Below are 24,936 nucleotides of genomic sequence, written 5' to 3' on the forward strand. Positions count from 1 at the left end.
GCCCAACTCCTGCAAATTCAGTTTACAGGATAAAATTAAAATGACTTGTGAGTCAAAATCAACGTCTGGGTGTTCTTGGAGCCACATTTGAACGAGGGCAGTGGTTGTAGAGTTGCCTTCCCTCGGCCTGAAGCTCGCGCGTGCATCCTCCGTGAGCTGTGGGCAGCAGCGGCTGCAGGCTGGGCCGCGAGTCTCAGACGTTTCTTACCCGTGTCCCCGACATCATTCCATGTGACAGACAGCTGGGTGCAATGAGGGCGAATATACTTCTTGAAAACAAATTAAATTTATTCTTCGTTGAAAAACAAAGCTGCAGCTGTCTTGGAAGACTGTAGAGTCGAGAAGGCTTGATTTCTTTCTGTCGGTAGCTGTTTTGTCGTGGGTCTGTTCATGACCTTGAGTCAAGCAGGTGGGGCATGTCTAGATAGAGTTCCCGTTTGATCAGTACCTGATGGAGTTCTTCAGGAAGCAGAAGAGTAGGAAGCATTGTGACTGATAAAAACGGAACTGAAGTTGCTTTTTTTGGAGGAGTCAGAGTAGCTTATTTCATCTCCTCTAAGATGCCATTGGTTGATGCATTATTATTTTATGTAAGAAAGGAAAAAATACTTCCAGTTATATAAGCCATCATCATTGTGAGGTGCTTCTAACCAGAGAAAAATATGTGTGACTTGTTACCAATGAAGCACAACAAAACACAGTGAAATGCTTTAAAAATCAGATGTTTGTGACTGTTGGGTTTGGTGTGAGGAGGCTTCGCTGGGAGGTGGGTGATGTGAAAGGCCCAGCGTTGAGCAACCAGGAAAAACTTAATCAAAGAAGTTGCGTTTGGAGAGGGGCCTTGAAAACTCTGGGGCTTTTTGAACAAGGGCTGAGGATTGGGACAGGGGAGTGTTGGGGGCAGGGGTGAGGACCAGTAAATAGATATTTGCCAGGAGTGTGGATGTCACAGTCCCGTGGGACAAATGGCAGGTTTCTGTGGCCAGCCTGCTTGTCCTACTCTGGCACCAAGGGACTGGTGAGCCCGCCTGCAGAGTTACAGATTGCTAGAGCAGGAAGGGACTTTCGGAGGTTTTAGGTCAGACTCACATTTTACAGATGAGGTATTTTGAACCTTGATGATGAGCTTAACTGGAAGGAATGGACCATGCCGAAGACTGAGTGGAACCGGAAAGCCAATATAAGTGACGGTGAGACACCAGCCTTCCCAGTAGGCATGGCTGCTTGGGAGGAGGTTAATGCACTCGTTTCCCTTCACTGTGCTTGAGACCCGCTGCCTTGCAGCGTCCGCAGCCTGCCGCCTTTGGCATTTCTGCAGACTCGGTGGTGGCTCCCCAGCACATCACTATCGGTCGGCCTGGACTGCTAATGGGAGAGGCGACCACACCGGTAGTGTCTCCGGGTGTGGGAGAGGCGTGTGATGTCTGAGCTTGGGACAGTCGAGTTCTTAGAGCAGCCCAGTTTTGAGGGGTGTTGAAGGCAATTGAAAGCAAGAGGCTGAAAACCTGCTGTGGTCTGGGATGGTTTTTGAAGCTCTTCCACCTCTAAGTGTCTGTCTTTGGGCAGCGCCTCCCATTGCGCACCCAAATCCATTTTTCTCGTCTCTACTAGGACACCACTCTGGGAAGTATCCCTCCTTTCTTCTGCATTATTTATTCTATACTAAATCATTTCCAAAGCATGTTGTGGTTTCTCCCATAAAATAAATCCTCTGTTATTCCTGTCTCCCCCCACCCTGCTGTTCATTTCTTTTTCTTTATAGCATAATTTCTTGAAAGAAAATGTCGTAACAGTTTATCTCCCTCTATTATTCGTATTCATATTACTGTCCTCTCCCCACTCACTCTCTTTTGAACCCCCAGAGTCAGGCCACTTGCCAAGGCTAATAATGACCTTGATGGCTACATCCAGTAATCACTGTGGCTTTAGCTGCCCATTTCGCTGTGTTTGACACAGTGATTCTCTCCTAAACTCTGTTTGCCTACTTGCCTTCTGCGCTTTGATTTCTTGATAGTCTTGTGAACTTGAGGTTTCCCAAGCCAGCTCTGTATGTCCACTCTCTCATCTGCTCCTTGCCTGTCTTCCCATTGCCAGTAAATACCGGTTCCTTTTCTTTGGCTGCTTTGCTTAAAATCTTGGAGTTATCTGGTACTTCTCTATTTTTTCCAGATTTTGCGAAACCCATTTATTCTAAACTCACACTGTCTTCTGGAACTGGGTTGGCAGCACTGCCACCAGTCCATATAGTCTCTAGCTTGAGCTAGGATTCCTAAAGCTCTCTGTTTCTGCCTTTTAACCTTTCCTGGCAGCAGCCACAACAGTCCTTTTATAAATGCAAATCATTACACCCCTGCAGTCTTCCCCTGTCTATCTTGGCGTCTCTATTAGCGTGAAAGCTAAACATCCTTACCCTGGACAGCTGATGTGTCCCCGTAGTATCTCTCTGGTCTTACCTGCCTGTCTCTTCCTCACCTCTGTCTCACCTGATGTTCCAAAGGTACTGAGTAGTTCACTCTTGCCTCAGAATTTTTCTGTTGTTGATGCTTCTTTCTAGAACTCTCTCTTTAGGTCCCTACATGACTTGATTCCTCCCAGGGTCCTGTTCATATGTACCCTTACTGGAGACTCCTTCCTTGAGCATCTGATTAAAACTTGTGCCTTTACCTGTTACCCTTTAGCTCCTTAGCTTGAACTATTTTTCTGTATAGAATCCTCACTGCCTGATGTTGTATTATGATTGTTTATTATAAGCTCTCTCCCCACAGTAGATTGTAAGTTCCAGGAGAGAGAAGCTTCATCCGTGTTGACTGCTGCCATATGCACGACTCCTGGCCACTTTCTGTAAAGCCACGTGGTCGCCTGCACACCAGCCGTGCCCCGACCCCCGCCCAGCACCCCTCTGCCCCTCTGCTCCTCTCTGTTCAGGGGTTTGTACCACTGCTCACTCCTGTTCTCATTTTGGGAACACACACACCTTGACCCTCCAGTCCTCTTGCCCCAGATCAGAGCCCATGCTGTTTTACCTGTCACCAGAGTGCCTGTTGATTTCATAAATGTAGTGTGTTTATAAGTCTCATTATCATAAACAGTCTTAGAATTGGGTCACCATTTTCCTCTTTGTTTTTGAAGCACATTTGTTGAATACCTACCTAGTACAAGGTACATAGTTTGGTAGTTTAAATTAAAATTGGGCTTTTAAGAAAGTTGAAGGTGCCCTCTTTAATTCTCGTAACAGTACGGCAATTATACTATTACTATCACAATTGTGCATTTGATTAGTGGGTCTCAGATGTAAAGCAACTTGTATAAGGCTGCAGAGCTAAAGAAGTGGTCAGATCAGGGTCTGAACCCAGGACTCCTGACCCCGTATCTTGCTCCCTCTTTTGTTTTTAAACTTGAGGAAAACTTTACAGTCTGTGAAATCACTTATCTTAGGCGTGCAATTCCCTGAGTTGCCAAATGCACGTGTTCCTGTGTGAGCAAGGCTCCAGCGTAGATACAGGGCTTCTCCATTGTTCCAGAGAAGTTTCTCCCTGCCCCTTCTAGTTCACTCAGATTCTTCAAAGTGTGTGCTCATTTGGGGGTTTGGCTACATGGCTGTTTCTATTTTTAGATGCTGTTTTGATTATACATGAGTTTATGATGTTTCCCTAGGTTGTACCAGATGCTTGAGCGTGTCTGCTGAGACTTGAAAATGCCTCAAAGCCAGAGGCTCATGTGTGTCTGGTAAGCCACTCTTGGAGGTGGCTTTAGGAAGTGTTTGAACGAGAACCCCACATTGGACTTTCTCATAGATGACGTTCACTAGCTTGTGGTGGCCTTCGTGGAGCCAGGTTCTCAATCCTAAGCTTGCGTCGTGGCTTTCCTTCTGAGCTGCTGCACCAGTCCAGACCAAGTGGCCTTTCAAACAGTTGCTTCTCATCGTCTTCCTTGTCTCCTTTCTCTCGATGCGTGCCCCAGCGCCTCCCCATTCCCACCCTGCCCTTGTGGCACTGTTCTCAAAGTGTTAAGAATACTCAGCCTTAATGTTACAATTCAAAACATTCTAGAACTGGGGGCCAAGACTTGGCTTTTCCCCAAAGGCAGGCTAAAGGGATATGTGTATGCCATGTCCTTTCTCTTCTAATACAGTGTGTTTTCAGTTAGATTGATTCTCTGTAGGACCCCATGATCTACCTAATGGCCATGAGGATGCAAAGACATGTGGCAGCATGGTGTGATGGCTAATTTCTGTTCATTTTCTTGTGGCTGTGGTGTAAGCCAGTATATTAGTCAGCTTGTGCTGCCGTAACAAAATACCATAGATTGAATGGCTTAAACGACAAAGCTTTACTTTTCCTAGTTCTGGATGCTAGAAGTCCCAGATCCAGGGTGCTGGCCACTTCCCGTTCTTGGTGAAACCTTGCGTCCTGACTGTGTCCTCACATGGCTGAGGGGCAGAGAGAGAGAGAGAGAGAGAGAGAGTGTGTGTGTACACTGGTGTCTTATTAGGACACCAGCCGTATCATACCAGGGCCTGCCCTTGTGACCTCATTTAACCTTTATCACCTCTTTACAAGCTCTGTCTTCAAATGCAGTCACATTGGGTGTTAGGACATCAGCATAGGACTTTTGGGAGGTCATGTTCGGTCCATAACAATTCACTGCTTGGTATGGATTTGAGATGGTGAGGATTCTATTTGTTTTAATTTTAGATTAAGTTAATTTCCGTGTTAATCTGCACCATGTTTCTTTTTGTGAGACTATAAACTGTTTCCTGGTAAAGTCAGGAAACCCTAAGAGCTGTTTGACCTGAGAGGAAATACTACTCCTCTCACCTGGGTGGAATTAAACTTGGACATTTATTTATTGAGTGGTTGCTTTTGTGAAACCATTTGGACTAACCCAAGTCCCTTACTTCGGTGGGGATTGGAACATAATTCATACGCGTGGGAAGCTGCTGTCCAAGGCTGAGCATTCTAAGAGAGGTCAAACAAGGTGTTTCAAAGGCGCTAAGGGTTTGGGTGGGGACTGGCAGTGGAGATGGCCCAGGAAGGATGGTTCTGTTGTTGATTTTGAAAAAGTCCTGGGATGATTTGAAGTTGAGGGAATCCTATTTGTTTTACATTAGTTTACCTTATTTGCCTGACTATTATGCTGGAGGTGTAATTTAGGGCAGTGCATCCGAAACATTTAAAACTTTCAACATGTAGAGAAAGGGAAGGCCTGTGGGCTCACCAGGTAGGGCTGCACTCAGCCAGAGGCAGCTTGCCCACACGTGGAGTTGATCTGTGTTCATTCTTGTAAAGATAGTGCCGTTCATTTCCTTCTACTTGGAGAAAGGCCTTAGGTGTTGTCTAAATTTTTCCCGTCTCATGATTTGAATCCTGTGATATGTGGATTTATAGAGCTTATAATTACTATCGGATTTACCACGTGGACCAGTGCAGTTTTGCTTTGCTTGTGAATTTCTTAGATCCCATTTCCCCCAAGTTTAGAGGACCTTTTACATAGCTTTTGGAAACAGCCTGTTATGACTTGAGCCACATTAAATGTTTAGAGTTTGCTATGAGTATATTTAAAGCCAGAGGAGTGATAACTCATACGCTTTTGGGAAAATACCCCACAGTCCACAAATCCCTTAATTTTCAATTTGTTGCTTAATCTCACCTGCTGCCAAATCTCATGTATCTTTCTAGCTTCTCCATCGTCTTTAGGGTCCTTCTGCAGAGTCCCAGATTTAGCGTCCTCATAGTTTCTTTCCAAGAGATTGTAAAGCAGTCCAGATCTCTCATTCCAGGAAGTTTGGGGGCAATGAAGGAAACGAGCTGTTCTATAACCTGAGACCTGCCTCTCAAGGAGAGGAGTGGCAAGAGCTGTGCCCAGCCTGCCAGCCAGGCTGTGCCCGTGCTGTGCCTGATGTCCTGGGATCCTGACCTGTCACTAGTGCTCTTGACCCATTCCCGCTCTGGTGTAATGGGGCCCGCTCTTTCTGCACACAGGCGTCTTCCTGGATGCCCCACCCCGCCCTTGTCTTCTGGGTTATTTCTTCGCCAGGTCTGAGCTTCCCTTTGGCAGGTAGATGGACGGGCATCCTGGTCACGGTTGGCACCTGGTCTGATGACAGGGACTGCCATCTGGGCCTGAGACTCCGGGCCAGCTTCTGCTGCTGTCTGAATTGGCAGTCTCCTTCCAGTTTTCTGTGGTTCTGAACTAGTTCTGCTGCCTTCTGATTGATGCATGAAGGCAGCTCAAGGTCTCCACGTTGGAAACATTTAACTGTTACTTCTGACAGTCTCCTGCCTTCCCATACGGTTGGGTATTCGTGGAGGGACTCATTGAATCTGTGTTTTGAAAGTTGTGTTCCACCTTCTAGAGGGTCAGTGATTCCTCTTTGGTCCTGATCAGGGCAGATGGCACGGCAGTGGAAATACTCCGTTTTGGCAAACAGGGGCTTCTGCAGATTTCTAGAGGGATCTGCACTTGAAATGGCCTAGCCTGTACCCTGGTGGCTTTACCCCGGCTCACTCAGTCCTTGACCTGACTTCAGGCTAGTGCTGTTTGAAAAGGGCCTTTCCAGTTGGAAAGTGTTACAGTTGTAAAGGGTGAGCTGGAAGTCTCTCAGCTGGCACTTTCTGAATCCCTCAGAGGAAAATATTGGCACACGCTCCACTCTCCAACTGAACCCTCCTTATAAATCCAGAAGCCAAGAGTTACGAAGCCATTGCACAGGGCCAGGTCGAACTGTGTGGGGGGACACGTTGTCATCCAAGCTGAGATAGCCGACTGGCTCATGATATAGTCCCATTTCCTTCCCCCTTCTGCCCACATTTTGATGGTAATCTTCCTGCCACTGAAAATAGAAGTGTCTAGTGAAGGCAATTTACAGTGTGTTTCTTTCTTTCTTTTTTTTTCTGGAGAGCCTTTTCTGCAGGAGATGCAAATAGCTTTCTGGTCCGTCTCCCCCCCACCTCCCCACCCCCCGGTCTTTTACAATTTAAATCAGAAGGAAAATGCCAGGCTGCTAGATTCAACAAGTGTTACACCTTTTAAGGAAAGTTGCCTTTTTTCATTTTTTGGCTTTTCTTCTATGGTTTCAGGGGACAAGGTGCTGAGATAAGAAGCAGGAACTTGCCATTGATTTATTATCCTGTTTGTTACCATCTGTCTGCCTCGCACTTCAGTCTGTTGGTGGAAAGCCCAGTGTGAACAGGCCATGGGGCCTGAGAGGTTTCCGTCTTCCCGAGCTGTCTGACTGCAGGCTGAGTGTCATCCCTCCTCCTCGGGCCCCCAGAGGAGTCTGGGCATGGAGAGTAGCCCACGGGAGAGTGCTGGTCCATCCTTGGACACCCCTGCCACTGCAGTCGCAGGCCCAGCAAAGATGCCCTCTCTAGCAGTGTCCACAGTGTCAGCCAGCCCCCGTGGTGCCTCTTCCCTCCCGGGGTCTCCCTTTATGGAAGAATTCCAAGGGAATAGGTTAAGATTGCCATCAAGTGGCTACTCCTGGTAGTGGATGGGAGGATGCTGGTCACCACCATGGGCTGACTTGTCACACATCCTCCAGTTTCTTAGCTCCTTGTGAAGCATAATCATGGTCAAAAATGCCTTCCGTCTGAGGAACTGACTGGGTTTTTTAGTGGGGAGTGGTGGGGAGAGAGCTCAGAACATCTATATGGCACATCCTCAGAGAGAAGGCATCTGTGTGAACGAGAAGTGTGCCCTCCCAGGTTAGCTGTAACAGAGGCAGGCTTGGGTGCATGGGTCTGAGCGCGGGGCCCTGCAGCTGTGAATGCACATGATCTAGAGGCTTCCTGGAGAGAACTGCTGGGCATTCACCCTCCTGCCGGTTCTGGGCCAGGAGGTCACAGCCCTCCCGCTCCGCTCTTGGAAATTGGTGGAGAAGACCATGCTGTCATCCCTGAAAGGATGGCTCTCAGTCCCACCAAGGGCGAAAAGAACTAACAAACCTGATCTGGCCATTCTGTTTGGCTCCTGTTCGTTGCTGCTTAGCTCTGTAAGTGGCGGAATGATTCCTTTCTCAGACAGAAGTGATATTCTTTGGGTTAATGGGGTGATTAATTTTAAGTCCTTAGTACCTGGCAGAAGGCAAGAATTCAAAGGGCAATTGTTATTGAGGTTCTAGATATACATTACCTAACCACTTCTCATAAAAGCTGTGGCTGTGTCATTAAACAGCACACTTAAGAGACTGCATTAAAGTCAGTTTGCTTGGTTCCCTGCGTCTGGGTGCCAGCATCCTGTAATTAGACCTCACCCTAGGACTTGGAGAGAAGAAACCCCGACCACGCTAGAAGGAAGTGATCCCTGTTTAGTTTTCCCCAGCAGGTCATTCCTCAGTGGTGCTGGGAAACCTGCCCTGTAGGAATAGTAAGAGTTAGGTTTGTATTGGCAGGGCGCCCCTACCTGTGCACAGAGTGCTGAATTCTGTGGTCTCTGAGAAGCCTGAGAGGATGGTTCCTGAGCTGGTGCTTGGTATGTGGAAGAAGATGGATCTGTGCCAGCTGGGCTGGTGGGGACAGACCTGAGGCCGGCAGAGGGGGAAAGTGACTTTGGAGTACATCAGAATGGCACCTAAACTTCAGGTCACAGTCAAAAGAAAATTCTTAGGGCCTATGTATTTTCAGCTGCCTTTTAGAAAGGATAGGGGCTGTGTTATGTAACCACACATACTGCAATCTGTCAAATCACATTAACCCCAAATTCCTGGATTCCAGCCATTTAAAGCAATATTGGATGCGTCAAAAATTTGATGTGCTGTAGTAAGCACTGACATTGTCTTATAATTCTAGTTCTGCCAGTAACTGGGTATCGCTCTGAGCAGTCCTCCCCACACTGGTTTTGTCCTTAAGTAAAGCGCTCGACACCCCTTTGTCTCCCTTGGGTCTGTTTCAGTGAGAGGGATGACAGGGTATGTTTATGGCAGACTCGAATTCTTCCAGTTCGCCCGATGCCCTGTGCTGTTGGGTTTGGAAACATTTGGGTGCTTTCGCAGAATTTGGAGGGAAGTGGATAGGAGGTAATCTAGAGGAAATGTGTCATCGTTAGCCACTGCTTCTCTCCTGTGGCGGGAGCACCCTTCCTCACCCCCGCCTCTCCCTGAGCACAGGAGTGGGAGGGCGATGCTTTCTCTCTGGAGGTCTCACGCAGGTGTAGACACCAAGGCAGCCAGCCAGGGTCCTGTATTTGTGGGTTCACACTTCTCAGCCCCTGTCACTGGGAGGGCAGCAGGCTGCAAGTCTAACTCCAACAGTTTCCTGTGGCTCTTTGTGCATCTTAGTTGATACTCGCTGACCTTTTCACCCGCAGGCTACATGGGTATCACCTAAAACCATTTGTGATAAAAATCCCCCTTTGGGGTAATTGCTTTGCATAGAAAAAGTTTCTGCCATTTTTTAGTTTTCTGAAAAAGCTTGTGGCTTTTGAATGGTTCCACCCTCCGTTTTCCCTTCTCCCCTCCTTTAAGAGCTAGATTACACCATGAGCCATCTGCCGCTGAATTGAGGGGATTTGTCAGCTTGCTGCTCTATTCACTCCCCCTCTCCCTTCTCCCTGCCGTCTGTCTGTCTAATGTGCCCTTTTTACTGGGTCTTCGCTCCTAGCCAAGGACAGCAGAGAGATACGTGGACTGCTGCTGCCTGCAGGCTTGGCGACAGGGTCTGGAGACGAAATGTTTGAAAAGTCTTTAGATCTGCTCCATCCAGGAGAGCTCTGGGCCGGTTTATGTTCTGTGTCTGCGCTGTCCTGTACAGTGGCCACTAGCCACTTGTGACTCCTGCTTCCTTGATGCCTAGCCGGTCTGACTGCTAGGTTCAGTTAATTTTAAAAGCCACATGTGACCAAAGGCTACCAGAGTAGATCATGCAGTTACAGAGCCAGGATGGGCATAGCGGTGGACTTCTCTTGTATCCTCATGCTCTGTCTTTTCTTCTTGTTGTTTTTGGCTGGAAGTCTTTTTAGATGGCCAGTGTAATTAATTTCAGAAACATTCTCTTGATATGTTATGTAGACAACTGCTGACAAAGTGAAACATATTGATGTTTGATTTGATTCACATGCTTTTAGTGTTTTGGGCAATTCCAGAATACTCCTGCCCATGGTATTAATGTCACAATACTTACATTATCCCTGACTTCAATATAGCGATGTTTCACAGTCTCCAGAGTTGTCTACTGTCCTCATGTACCTCATCTAGGGTTTTTTGTTAGGGCCACATAAGCAATGTTTCGAATAGCTGCTCCTTTTCATTAAGTACTATTGTGTTTGGAAGCTAGTTCTATGACGGCAACACACCTATATTTTTCCTTTTGATACCATGTTAATAATTTTTAAGATTTCCTTTTTACTTTGTAGTTAATTAAGGAAATCCATTTTAATTGTGGAAAATTTGGAAATTTCATAAAATGATGCAGATTGCCACTGGAGAGAATACTGGTTTTTATTACTAGTTTATTTCTTCTGGTCTGCTTTCTGTACACTTATGTATTTTTTTTAAACCCAACATAATTGTTCTATGCAGTGGAACCTCTACAGGTTAAATTAAACTGAATTTCCCTCATGTTACTAAGTATTTGAAATTGTGATTTAAAAAAATTAATCGGCTCCAAAATGAAACTTTAAAAAGGAAATCATTAAGGGGTTAAATATCTATAAAACATAATGTGAAGGTTAGTGTTAAATTTATGAAAGCTCTAACTTTATTTCATCTGAGAATTTGAAGGTTATTTCTCAAGAATTCCTAATTTTGATCAGAGAATGGCAACAGATCAGTTTATTGTAAATTAAATGAAGTACTCCCTAGCCAAATACTTTGAAACACAAAGAGGTAATAATTTGAAACATTTTCCTTTCCAGGAAGAAAAAGGGAGGGGGGTTGGTCTTTGATGCATTTTATTTAGAAAGGGGCCTCCCCATGGTCTCAAGAAACAGCTTACTCTTGAAACAGCATTTATCAGGCGTCAGCTATTTTTCTCTAGCTTATGCTAGGTTTTGAGGGTTATTAAGATGAGGAAGACTAACTCCTCCTAACAATCAGGTAAACTCCTGCTCATCACGGCAGATATTGTATAGAATATCATCTGCAGAATGGGTTGGGTGTGTCCCTGAAGGCTGACCAGCAGGAGGGGCAGGAGCTTTCTGGGCAGACAGAGAAGAGAATATTGCAAAAGAGGAAACAGCACGTGCAAAGGCACTGAGGCTTGAGAGATCAAGTAACGATGAGGGCTTGTCATTTGCCGTACATGCCCCCAAGCCAGCTACCCCAATGCCTTCATGGACTGTATCATAGGCTGTTGCCAGGTTTGTAAACCAAAGCACTGATAATCTATTGGCTCAGAAAACTGATATAGAACTTTCTCACTTAAAAAAAAAATGAACAAAGAATTTAAACCAATATAAGAACCAACAAAATAATAAAGACAAACTATGTCATTTCTTGCACATGAATTCTTGTTTCTTTAATTTTTTAGTACTACTTTTTAGAAGTGAAATTTCTGAATTAGAGACTTTTGAAAATGGTTGGCATCTGTTACCAAGTGGCTCTCTAGAAATACTTTTATCAGTTTATCACCATCTGTTAAGACTCTAGGTTTTGACAGAGTTAGATTTTAAAAGGTGGCCAAATGCTCTTCAGTTGTGACCTGAGTCCACTCTTTGTTTTAGTACTTTGCAAATGTGGTTTACCGTTAATCGTTATTCGTAAGTAGGTAAAATGTCCATGCTGTGATTCTGGTTGAGTTTTACTTAATACTATTGTGATTTATTTTCAGAATCTTAATGTTGATCATCTTCTTTAACTTGGCATCGTTTCTCTATACCTTTTCAAATCCATTACCAGAATCATTTAAAACATACATTAAAAGCTAAAGTATATTTTATCTTCTGTTTCTTTTTACAATCAAATTATGAAAAGTATGTATCAAGAAATTGTATTTCATTAGCACCCAAGTTTTATTAAGACATATAGGTAGCCCTTAATAAAGCACTCACTGTGTGCCACAGGTACTGTTACATACACAATTATTTTAATGTCTTAAACCACCATTGCCCTTATGCCCATTTAACAGTTGGGGAAACTAAGGCACAGAGAGCTTTTGGTGATTCTCCTCAAGTTCAAGCAGTTCATGAAGAGTAAAACTAGGGTTAGAACCAGGTGGACTTGTCCAAATTGTGGTGTGTTCTCTGAACCACTATAGTTCTTAGTGGCTTAGGTGCTTACCAAATCAGTTTTTTCTTTTTTTCAATTAAAAAAATCTGATGAAATATTGTCTCCCCCCCGCCCCCCATAGCTTGTTAATTTGAACTTCCTGGTTTAATCATAGTGCCATTTTATTGGAATTAGTGACTGAAACCATAGTAACCAAGTTTGTTTCACTAGTTAACATACGGTCGCCCATCCTAGATCTCCCTTCTGTTTCCTTGTAATTATTGGTATTATTTTATAATTGTACATTGTGGCCTAGAAGTCACGTTGGCTGTAGGGCCAGCCACATGCATTATGCAGTTGAGCGCTGTGGTACTTCAGGAATTACCAAGCCCTCTTGGAAAGGGTCCAAGCCAGACTCCATGTGTACTTAATTCTGCTTGGTATATTGCCAATGTCTTAACTTTTACTTAAATACAATTCTAACAGGCGATGTTTACTGTTTATGATGGCTGCTATATAGTGCCCACACTTCAGTAATGTTTTTGAAAGTCACACATATTAGTGCAGTGGATCACTTTTCTGTATTGGCTTTTAAAATAATAATGTAAGTGATATGATCAATACTATGTAATTCAGCCCAAATAACAGGAATATCTTTTGAGTACATGGCTAATGCAGTACAATCTCTTATTCCTGTATGGACTTCTAGACTCTGCAATCTTGCATGCTTCTCTCTCACACAGGGCAACTGACTTCACCCTGTATTTTGGGGAAATTGCTGTTTGGAGCATGTAACGCAAATGCTGAGGTGCCTCTTGAATGCAGTAACTTGTACAGGTAGCAGGAAATTGGAGAGCTTTGGGAGACAGATCATGGGTGGTCGGGGGTACTACAGGACTGGAAGGCTTGTCTTTCCTTCATGAAGTGGGTCCTAGCCTTCAACATGGGCTGATGTCCTTGACTGGATACACGAATAGAAGAAGGTCTTAATACTTCTGAGGCAGCAGGTTCTTTAATTAATCAACACAGGGTACTATTAGATACCCAGATTTGATTAAGGTGAGCAAATGGATCGCTCTTTCACGTTTCATCCACATCCATGATTGGGGTTTGCTACAGTAGTGTATTTTTAAAATGCTGAGTACAGCTGGTAGGCCACTGGAGATGGCCCAACCCAGAGATAATGAAATGGTTGTGCACGTAGGTGGGTCCTTGATTCTGAAGCTCTCAGCAGCAGAATAGGTCCTCAGATGTCATGCTGGTTAGGTGATGATTAGGTGGACGGTGGGCATGTACCTGGCTGGCTGCAGAGCGTTTCTTTGGATAGGACATCCTTTCTGAAATTCTGGAGTAGCAATTGTAGTGATTTGTACTCTGGAGCCTAAAGACCTAAGAGGTCTTTATAGTCAAACATTTGGAGATTCAGGGTTACATTGCTGGTCCACAAGCAAAAATTGACACCTGCTTTGGAAACTAGTTTGCAGTTAACTGACACATTTGAGTGTTTGTATATTTGAGGATTTCCAGTAATTCCACTCCTAGGTGTGTATTCCAGAGAAACTCTAGTACCTGCTCTCCATGAGGCATGCAGAAGGATGTTTGCTGCACGGCTCATGATAAACCAGCAACACTTCAGATGAACAGGAGAATCAGAATGATTTGTGACATATCCATACAGTGGAGTATGATAAGTAATAGTGAAAATGACCAGGCAAAGTGTAAGCAAAATCATGAATGGATCTTAGTAACCTCATGTTGGGGGAAAAAGATCTTCCAAGACTTAACACAGTGTGGTACACTTTTGGTGAAGCTCCTAATCAAGCTTAGTGAAATAACACATTATTTAGGCACGTGTATTTGTGCTGTAATTTAAAAAATAATGAAATAGGGTAGGGGAAGCAGAACAGATAATGTTTAGTGGGTTTGTAAGTATCCTTTGTATTATAAAAAATTAAACAGGGCTAGACTGGAGTTGATAACACTTGGGGGGTCTTGTCTTCATTTAAGAATTGAGACTTGCTCTGATCTTTGAATGTTGAAACTTACCGGGTGATGCCATCAATCATGTTAACTTTGAAAAGAAACAGCCCTTGCCAGTCTCTCCCTTTCTACCCTTCCCTCTTTTCAGAATTTAAATGTTGAAAGTTGTGTTGCTGTTCCTAGTTGTCAGTTTTATTGTGTGTCTCCCAGAGGGTGCTGATGCCATTAGTCCATCTGGTGCTAAAGATTTGTTTCTTCTTTGGTAAACCAGCATTTTATCTAAACAGTCCAAAACCTACTGACGTTTTCAGGGACTACCCAACAGCAGAGCACAGGCCAGAGTGGACACACAAGGCCAACTTAGCATGTGTTTTAGGTAATACTGAGTCCGTGGTCAGATGCTGATGATGATTTTGGAAGTAAGAGCAGCCTGGGGCCAATATCTTGTCTTTGTGAAGTTAAACACTTTGTTACGTTCTCTATTGATGGGAAAAGGCAGGAGCAGTGAAGCCAGGGAGAAGAGAGAGAGGAAAGAGCAGATAGACCTTACCCCCGTGGCTGTGTACACTCCTGTTGGATTGGTCAGAGGTGGGGATGCTAAGGATGGCCAGTATCCGTTCATGACCCTTAGGCTTCATTTCTGATTGGTGGTTTATGTCTTGTGGTTCCTGCTTTCTTACTAATCTTTTCTCAGAATTACCGTACATTCAAGTATCTGCCTCATATCCCCTTTCCAGCTCTCCGTTTTGTGTGTTTTGATTAGTGAAGGCATCCAAAGACAAATCCCAGTACAAAGAGCACGAAAAAGCCAAATAGGCATCCCTTAAATGTCCTTTAATTGACTGTGTATGACTTACGCTGCAGTGGGATCCATGCCAAACAGCTGTTCAACATAATAGAAATGTATTGCACTGGAGAGAACTGAATGAGGGTCTGCTCTGTGCTTACACTGGCCATGTGATGATTGGAGAGGGATTTTCCAACCCTGTGTATTCTACAAGGGAATTGTATCATGAGATTATTCTAGTGTGTTAGCTTGCCCCCATCCCCAAAGCCCTAGGATTCTTGGATGGCCTCCTGCTTGATGAGAGCTTGTAAGGAACTGACGCTGTGATCTTGGCTAAGAACCAGACCTGCATAAGCTTCAGTTTACTCATCTGTAAAGTGGAATATTGTAGCAGGTTATCTCTAGGGCCCTATCTGTAATTTTGGTTTTAAAATGGTGGAAATCAGGTAGCGGTTAGGGAAGACCATCCCCTGCCTCCTGATACTTTTTGTTTGAAAGTGAGGCAGGTAGATAGGTCATGGTGATTTAGGAATTGGGAGCCAGCTATAGCGGGATGAGTTAGGGACCAGCCCTGCCCAGCTAACAGAGCTGCCCTCAGGGTCTTTGTGAAATAACTGCACCTGTGAAAAGCCAAGAAACTGCTCAATCAGTAGTTAAATAACAACAACAAACTAAAAATGACAGTAAAGGGGCATTCTTTCCCCAGTTGCCTTGGACAAATCTGTGAGTCCGGCTTTCAAGGCTGTGTGGGTTCTCTGCGTGTGTGGCCACCACCCTTTTGCCCCACAAGAAAGGCAGAAAGAGGAGGGTGTGGGGTGGTGTCCAGAGCATGTGTTTTGAACGTTATAATTGCCAGCTGAAGTTCGAAAGCTTCAAAAGAATCGACTTTGAAAATCAAAAAAGCTTATGACACGTGAGAGGAGATGTGAGCTGCAGTGATAGGAGGCCAAGGAGCTGGCCAGCCCTGCAGGAATGTTGCCTTTTCACCCCTTTCGGCAGCTGCCAGGCCACAGAGCCCATTTTGTGAAAGATCCTCCAGAAACAATGGGGAAAACAGCTTCTGTTTTATTAGATTAGATGAATTTATGTGCCTAGGGGAGGGCTGTCTGGGTGTTGGGGGCGGGGAATGCAGCGGTGGCCCATGCGGTCATCACATAAGTAATGAAGCACCCTGGGAGCAGGGATGGGGAGGGGGGCGGCTGGAGGAGGAGCGTGTAGAGAGAGATTTCTGCGTTCTCTCTGGAGAGCTGCCCAGGTTTCCCAGCCAAAAAAACAAATAAAAATAAATAAAAGGCAAGTGCTGAATGACACAGATTATGATATTAAAAAGGGATGCCATTGAAAGTGTGCCACGGACCCCGCTGCCGGGGTTGGGGGGAGCGCGTGCACGGAGAAGGGGGCGGTCTGGCACTGGACACACAGAAGTGTGGACAATTAAACTGCCCCCACCTGAGGTGTCCCCCACCCCCTCAGTGTCGGAAATTCTAAAATAAGGATTTGTCTGCATTGCAGGTTGAGGAAATTGCAGGATGAGAAAGCTAGTCGAGCTTTCCCTTTTTCTCATTCTAATTTATCAGGGAGGGAGAAAAGAGCCCCAGACCCCTCCTCTTTGGTGTTAGATTCCCTCCCAGCCACATAAATAACCTTCTCTCCCTGGCGCCTCCCCTCCCCCTCGGCCCCTGTGCTGCCTGGCCGTCCTATTGCTGCGCGGAATCTGCACTGCCGGAATCTGCACTGCCGCCTGCTTATTGCGTGCAGGGGAGGATTGTTGACAAGTGCTCTGGAGCCTGCCTCGCCGCGCTCTCCCTCCCTCCTCCCTCCCTCTGTCCTTCTTCCTCTCTGTCTCTCTGCAATGATCCGGCTCTGAGGATGGCTGCTCCACGGGTCTGTCAGGTGCAGTTTTTGGTGGCTTATCTTGAGGAACCTGGGATAGAAGGTCTGTTCCTATAAATAAAATAAAAACCAAATAGCTCTAGATTTGTTTCAGGCTGCTAGGGCTTTTGTTGGAGAAATAGGCCTTTTGTGGGTTTCCCTGCTGGGGTCCTGATTAAATCCATTATGGATGGCAAGGTGCTATATATATATATAGCTATACATATATATATATATGAGTATGTAAAAAATGTTGCGATTTGCTTAATGTTAATGTTCTTTTAGGTTTGATATCCTCCCTAGGGGCAGTGGTGGCTCCTGCAAAGGCACTGTGGAAATTTACAAGAGAGAATTAATGTCGCTCTTAAAGCATTGAGCTCTGTTGACCATTTTAGCCAAATCTGCAGTTTTTAGCCAAGCTTGTGTGAATTTAGACCCTTCTCTGGGGACGGAATGCCATCCAGCTATGGCTGGTCCCTTTATTTTATTGCCAATTTATGTGATCATTTCCCAGCATTTAAAAATTGTTGTTTGATTAAAGTTAATTAGTTCATCCTCACCATAGCTTTGGTTTCCTTTATAAACAACATGCATGGTTTTCATTTCCTTTCATACTTTTCTTTCTCCGCTTCTGTGTCCCTCCTTGAAAGATGGAGGAAACTGAGGCATGTAAACAGATACCGGTTGGGTGATTCTAGGTTCGACCTTAAAGCTTTAAACTCTGAGTGCTTGTTTCTTCTCCTGTATTTCGTGCATTCATCCATGTTTATATCACTGAATATAAACACAGGTGAATTTTAGCAGCCATCAATTGTGGGTGCCTCGAATCTTTGCAGATTCTGAGGCCAGGTTTCTGGGGTTCTGCTTTCTGTACCATTTCCATTAGGTTTCCGTTAGATTTCCACTCGGGAGAGAAGGCAGCTCTCCGAGGCAGTAGGCCTCTCTGAACTTGCTTGTTGTCAGCAGATTTTTTTTTTTTTTTTGGACTTTCAATAGCCCACTTAATCCTTCATCATAGTCATCTGAGAAGTGGGTGTTCAGTTGACTTGTCTATATGTGAGTACTGAGTGTACTGGGAAACTTCTGCCCCTCCCAGTCATGCTGTGAACAAAACATAGTTTTGAACTTCTGTGGGTCCATTTTACGGTCTTAGAGAATAAAGGCAGCCAGAGAGGTTTGGGAGTAAGGATGGGGATATTAACTTATCCACGAATTAAGATGTTAGGACACAGAGTATTTGGAGTTGTTCCCATGTATCTTCACTGACTTGTACACAAACTAGTAACTCTATAGGATTTGTCAGTTTGCGTTAAAGCCAGCCTTGCTTAACTTTGTAGAGACTTGTTATTACAGGAGAGCCGGTTTCTTTTGATAATTTCTAATTTCTCTTTGTGGGGTACATGTAATGACGATGTGAAGCTTTAAATGATTATCTGTATCTGTCTATATCTATACCTAAATACATGCACACACATGTATTGCAGTTACTTAAAGGTAGAGTATCGCTAGCTATCTGAGAACATGCTGTGCATATGGAACTCTCCCTTTGAGAACCGCAAATTCTGTGATTTGTAAAACCAGATTTTGGCATGTCAGCTTATCTGAATGTAAGACTTAGGGCATGTTGGTCTCATTTATGTATCTAACAGAATTTCTCTAAAAATGCCCCATGTTTACCTCTGCCGTGTCTGCCTCTAAGTTCCCATGCTCTGCAGCGGTCCATTGTTCTGTGGCTTGTCTTCCACACCAGCCTCACTGAGCCTAGCACTGTCTTTAAGCACTTCTTCTAAAGTGGAAGGCAGTTTTTGACCTTTGGGGTGTCCAGTTCTGGGCCACCTCACCTGCGCAGTGGAACCCTTTCACTTAGCTGATAGAAACTTACGTTGCATATCCTAGAGGATTCCAAGGATTCATGCTTTTGGACAGTCTAAACTGGGCTGACTGGTTTGCCGGTTTAGAAGTTAATAAGGTATTGGGATGGGACATGGATCTGGGATAGAAGAGTTTAACATGAATGGATGTGGAATAGAACTTTTCATTGTACAGCAATGTGGTTGCATATTTGAGTGGTTAATATTACTCAAGATACTGTACCTGTTCTGATTGTTAGAAAATTCTCATTAAGGATGAACAATGGGGCAGGGGGAGTACAGGGAGAAAGGAGCCTTTGCCTCGGAGCAGTAAGGGAGTTGTGCCAGAACGCACAGTATGTTTTGCTCACTGTTGTGATCATCAGAGTTTCAGTAGCCTCTCGGCCCCCTCCAGAAATCTTTCCTGGAGATCATGGCTCCTTCCCGCTGAGGGAATTTCGTACCCAGTGAAGTTCCGCTGTGGCTTTCTGGTTGTTGTTGTTGGAGCCTCTCCATGAGGACTGTTGGCTCTCCTCCTGTGACCCCTGGTCAGGACATGGGAAAGGAGAGGTCTTCTGTCTCTTGGTGGTGCTCACTTGTGTAGGGTTTAGTAAGAGCAGCGTCTGGTCACCCTTCTGTGTGTAAATGCGACATGTCTGCTGGCTTTTTCCTTTGTGCCCCAAGGTGAGGAAATGCCTTCTGGGCTGAAGGGTTCTGTTTGCCTCTTGTCCTGCTAGTGCCTCTCAGATGTAGTCATTTGCTTGGTCCTGAAGTAGGAGACAAGGATGGGGTCAGACATCCTTGCCTGCTCAGGGGCCCAACTTTTTCCCTGTTATTGCGTCGGGTTTTTTATCTAATATCTTTTCTCAAAAAAGGGAGCGTGCAAAAGGAGATTCAGATTGCTGAGAAGGTTTTGTGGGAAAAATGTCTGGTGATGGTGAGGGGCTCCTGGGGGACTATCAGATGTCTGTCTACTTTTTGGATGTTTAACGAAAACCTGTGTTGCCCCTGTATCTTGGGGGCTCTTCTGAGGGGTTGTTGGGGCTATTTTTTGGACTCCATTTTCGTGGCTGGAGTGGGAAATCTCCACAGCTGATTTGAGAGCAGACAAAGGGGAGCCCTGGTCTGTCAGGGCCCATTCTCCTGAGGGAAGGGGGTAATTATTTTCCATAAGCTGAGGTATTAAACCACGCTCATTTGTGCTTCGTTGACCATGAGTGTGGCACTGACATCATGCCTCAAGACTGTTACTTGTTCTCAACCACCTCGGCGTTTTGAGATGGAGAGGGTGTCAACAGACGGGCCTGGGCTTAGCTTTGCAGACCCCTCTGCACTGCTCACCCCTCCCCTGGAACCCTAGGATCGAGCCAGACGCTCAGCTGCTGACCCAACTGTGTGCAGTTGGGTTTAAACTCAATATTCATGTTGACCCCGTGAAGCTGGCCTGAGCCAGATTTTCCCTGGCATCCACACGCAAAAGCAAACAATCTAGTTTTCCCCCCACCAAATTTGAGTGAAAATAAGCTTTATCTTGCACTAATAATGGCAGCAAACTAGGCATTCTGCATGCCTCAGAGAGGGTCCTGCCTCAACCACGGGGGCTGCTTTTCTAATCTTTCAACTCCAAATGCAGCAGCCCCCACCGCTGCTGAAAATGAAAGCTCTCTTTGGATGCATGACTGTTTAATATGTAATGTGATACCTTGTCTCACAGTGACAGGGTGACAGACGGGCATTGGCTCTATAATACAGAATTACCTTTTGTGAATCTCTGCCACAACAAAGCCAAGCACATTGACTCTCCCTAATATGCTAATATGTCCGTGTGCTCCAGATGTTTTGGAAGCTCGGGGACAGCTTCAAAGGTCCCCTTGTTTTTCTTTCTCTTTAACCCTCGTTTAGGCATCGCTTTTGTGAAATACAGGCACTAGATTTTCCTTCGATTTTGTATCCCGAGTAGCTAATGGGAGGACTGGCGGAACTTCTTTGTGTCTGAAACATCATAAAATTATAAGGACCATTCTGGTCTGCCTGTTCAGATGTTAGGAAAGAATCTCCTTCTCTGTAGATGTTTGTGTTCTGAAATCTGTAGCTCTCACCCGTTGCCTAGCTGAAGGAATCTTTGGCCTCGTCTGTGTTTCAAATTCCTCGTCCGCCTTTACGTGAAGGCAGGAGGGCGAAGTTCATGCACACGGATCTCCAGCCTCTGAGAACAGAAATTCTCCCTCTTTGCTGTTGCTGGTCCAGGCTTAGGATGAACCGACTTGGGTGTATTGCTTTTTGAAAGCCTTTTTGTCGCTTGCTTACTTGGGAGATGGGAAGAAAAGCTCCTGAATTTGGTTACCTTGGGGTTTTCGGATTGTGAGCGTGGGCACTGCCCTTGTGGTGGCTGAGTGGTCTCAGGCCTGTGACTCGCCACTCCTGCCAGCTGATGGGGACTTGCCGGGGTCGCAGGCATTCCCCAAGCTGCCTTTACCCCAGTGGTTTGGAGTTTTCAGCTCATATTTATTGCTTTTGTGCAAGACAATAGGCATGGTTTAATTTAAGTTCCACCTACTGAATATTAATAGAGGAGAACGAGCGCTGGGGTGGGGAGACCGAGTCTGTGGGCTGGTCCGTTTCCTCCTGTAACCTCCTCCCCACGTCCTCCCTGACAAAGGTTTGTGTTGGTGGGGGGAGGGGTTTGGAAAAACAAAACCAGCCTGTGTGTTTCAAAGAGGATGTCATTACTTCTCATTGACTAAAAATAATCTTAAAAATTGTTGGCGGGGCTTTGTTGGAAAGGGGGAAGCAAAGGCCACGCACACTGGCTCGTCTGGTGTTAGAATAATGGCTGTCCTGCCCCATGGCATCACGTTCCATCTTGCTGCCCTGGCTCTCCTGGACTGGGCAGGTGCATGAGCTGGATGAAAACATTCAAAATGAAAAGGCGGTGGGTAGCTAGTACATTGGAGATGTGAAAAAGAGGGTGGGGGTGTGCAAAAGACAAAAAGCCCAGGTTCATCCAACCATGTAGACTGTCTAACTAAAAATAAATGTACATTTTCTCGGTGCTCACGTACAGGATGGGAGCACTCAAACTGAGAAAGTCGGTCACATGCAGAGCAAATCATCTCGCCTCCTCTAAAGGCGAGGAAAAGCCGAGGCCCTCGAGTTTGCAGAACAGGCAGCCAGTGCCCTGTGTGTGGGCCCCCTTTTCCTGATCTGGAAAGTGATGAACACCCATGTCTCTTCCACTGCAGGTCATCAGACATTGTTAATCCTTGGAATGAGGGAAACTGGAGTTCTTTGAAGGTACTAGTCTGATGAGGGCTTGGGACAGTGGATTCACCACTTCAGTTCCTTTCATCAGAGTTTGGTTGTGCCTTAGTGTTTCAGAGCATCATCCATTTTGCCTCACGTTGAGCCTCCCATGCAAGTTGGTTAACCTCCGCTTTATGTGAAATTTCATAAACCAGTTTTTCTGAATTTGTGCTTGGGCCGTGATTATTTTAGGAGGGAAGAAACATCATATATCTATATCCTTATTTTACATTGATGTCTCTTACACATGTGTTTTTTTTTTTTTTTCCAGCATGTGTTTCTTATTAAAGTCTGTATTTGTCATCAGCGGTCTGACGGCTTTGTGATAAGTTCTGTAAGCCGCCGTCTCTCCCTTCAGAACATTAATGATTTCGGGGGAATAATGCCCCAGCAGAACTTTGGGCTGGGATGTCTTACTGTGGGTCGTGTTATGACAGCTTATGGCATCATAATCAGTTTCCTGAGATCTAGTGCACACCTGCCCAGAGCTTTCAGTGCCTGAGGGCAGCAAGATCTCTTCCTGCCTTGAACCTTGCTTCCTCCTACAACAGTGGTTCTCAAAATGTGGTCCCCAGACCAGCCAAAGCAGCAGCCGCAGCACCTGGAAATCTCTTAGAAAAGAACACGCTGGGGGTGAGGCCCGGGGAGACTTGTAGAACAAGTTTGAGAGCCACTGCTCTTTACAGTCTACTGAGGTTCTTCTTGTCTGAAGGACGAGCATATAGCTGTCCTTGCGTAGCTTAACTTTTCTCTGCCAAATCACTTGTTCACTCACTCACTCACTCACTCACAGGATACAAAAAGGATACAGCAAGTGCTTCTAACCCGAATTCTCCTCCCAACGCCCAGTCCCATCTTACTTCCTCCTTGATCCACATACAGCGTCAGGACAGCCAACCACCCCTTCCTCCTTCACTACCACCGGCACCACTGTTTTGTTTTTGCTTTTAGGTGTATTGCAGATACCAACTTGGCTGTTCTTGTTTTACTATTGCAAGTTTGCTTGCTGGCCCTGGTGATTCATCTTCACTGTCCTCTCCTGTCACTTGCCCTGCAAGTGTCAAGTTTCTGCTTTGTACGTGCTGCTACGTCATACACACAGGTGTCTCCTCTCACTACTAGAATTTAGGTTTTGATTATGCCTTTATCCCCAGTGCCCCGGCACATATAGGTGTTAAGAAAATGAAGTTATATTTCCTTCCTCCTTTCCTGCTTTATTGTCTTTTATGTACTTACGTACTACTGAAAAATTTGAATTCAAGCAAGAGTATACTTCTATGTAAGAGGCATGTCTCCCTTTAAAAAGTTCATTTTATATATATGGTTATGTAACCAAAATTTTTATTTTGAAATTTACCATTCTTTTCCAGTGTGGTAACTCATACGTCATCTCCCCTTTTTACACATGTGACTCCTGTCCCTGGGCTGGTTAATAACTGTTAACCTCATCTCATTTAATAACTATGGCCGTTTCATCCTGCTGTTTGGGTGGGATGCTGCATCCCCCCCCCCTTGTGACATTATTACAGCGCTCTAATTGAATGCTGATCAATAGCAGTGTTATTTCAACCACATCCTAGTGTTAGTATTAGTTTTCTAGTGCTGTGTTAAAAAATATATAAAAGTAGGTAATACTAGTTAGTAATTATCTGACTTAGCCTAATAATACACCCAAAATAGTTCAAGAATTAATTTGAAATTATTAAATGTTGGAGTCAGCTTTAAAATAATAAAAGTTAAATAAAAGTAATAATTCATTTCCTTGACCACACTAGCTATATTTCAAATGCTCAGTAGCTCCGTGTGACTGGGGGCCACTGTAATGGATAGCACTGCTCTAATCTTTGAAATGTTGGCCACACTTCAGCCCTGAGACTCATAGATTTCCCTACAGTTATGTCTCCTGTTTGCCTCACAGTGCAGACTCCCCACATTTTCTCTTTCTCTGGGAAGTTGTCTGTGTTTTCATTTCCATATTGTAGTCACGACTCCCAAAGCCACAAGTCTAAGTGACAGCTATGGGATTTTATTTACTGCATTGTATTTGATTTCCAGCCTTATGTTATTACTCATACTCTGAAATGATGTAAAAATAGATAACTGGGGAAATGCATGCATAAACAGGCCGAGTCCCAGGGTTTTGTTGCAGTATACTGTGTTCTTTCAAAAAATCTTAACAGTATGTGGAATAGTGTGTTCTGTTTGGTGTTTGCTGTAACTAATAGGAACCACTCTAAGTGCTTCAACCAAAAAGTTATTTAATACAGGGATGTAAGTGCTTACCAATTTCCTGGAAGGGTTAGGAGAACAAAAATCAAAGGGCCACCCCGCCCTTTTGGCTTCACATAAAAGCCAGACACTGAAGCTGTGAACATGCAGACCTTGTGCTTGCATTTCTACTGATGGCTCAAAGGCTGGTGACTAGACAGGGGCCAGTTGCTGTGGACACTTGTGCTGATGCGAGCTTCTGATTGGTGGAACCTACATTGTACCCAGAACCCCAGATGCAGGGACACCTGAGTGGAGGCAAACCAGCCAGGCTTTTATTCAGCGGTTACCCATGATTGTGGCCTGACTGCTAAACTGGGCCATGTACACCATCATGGAGAATCCTTATCCTTTGAGACGATCAAAGGCAGATGTGGTGACCCTGATCTAATGGCCTGCTAATGAAGAGAATGTTGTACAGTTGGATTTCTAGTTAAGAACTCAGATACGGCTGCAGAGTAATGATGCTTTTTCTTGTGTGGCAGGTACTGCTTCCTGAAGGCAATTCCAGAAAGGATTCTGGTGTTTCTAGAGTAAATATTTAGGAAGGATAACTAGTTTGGACTGAGGTCCTCTCTTCCTTTCTCCTCCCCAGCCCTGCGAGATGTTGATGTGCTTCAGAAAGAACTCTGCAGCGTAGTATCACCATTACAGATTTCTGCTGGAATTTCTTCCCTTTGAAATGATCTCTTTGGTAGGCATTCCACTCTTGTGTGAGGTCTAAAGTAGGATGA

The 24,936-nt window shown here is 44.9% G+C and overlaps 1 protein-coding gene across 5 annotated transcripts in view; it reads left to right on the forward strand.

The window, feature by feature from the left end:
• The window catches only part of JARID2 (jumonji and AT-rich interaction domain containing 2), a 228,191-nt gene that overhangs the window by 111,546 nt on the left and 91,709 nt on the right, over window positions 1-24,936 (forward strand). The window contains exon 1 of one of the 5 annotated variants that reach the window (XM_064476216.1): window positions 16,823-16,845. The exons of the other annotated variants lie outside the window; for them this stretch is intronic. The gene's annotated coding sequence lies outside the window, so the exon portion shown is untranslated. Of the gene's footprint in view, window positions 1-16,822; window positions 16,846-24,936 lie in introns of those variants that run through there. 5 annotated transcript variants of the gene reach the window in all.

This window comes from Camelus dromedarius, chromosome 19, assembly GCF_036321535.1.
Source record: "Camelus dromedarius isolate mCamDro1 chromosome 19, mCamDro1.pat, whole genome shotgun sequence".
Lineage (NCBI taxonomy): Eukaryota > Metazoa > Chordata > Mammalia > Artiodactyla > Camelidae > Camelus > Camelus dromedarius.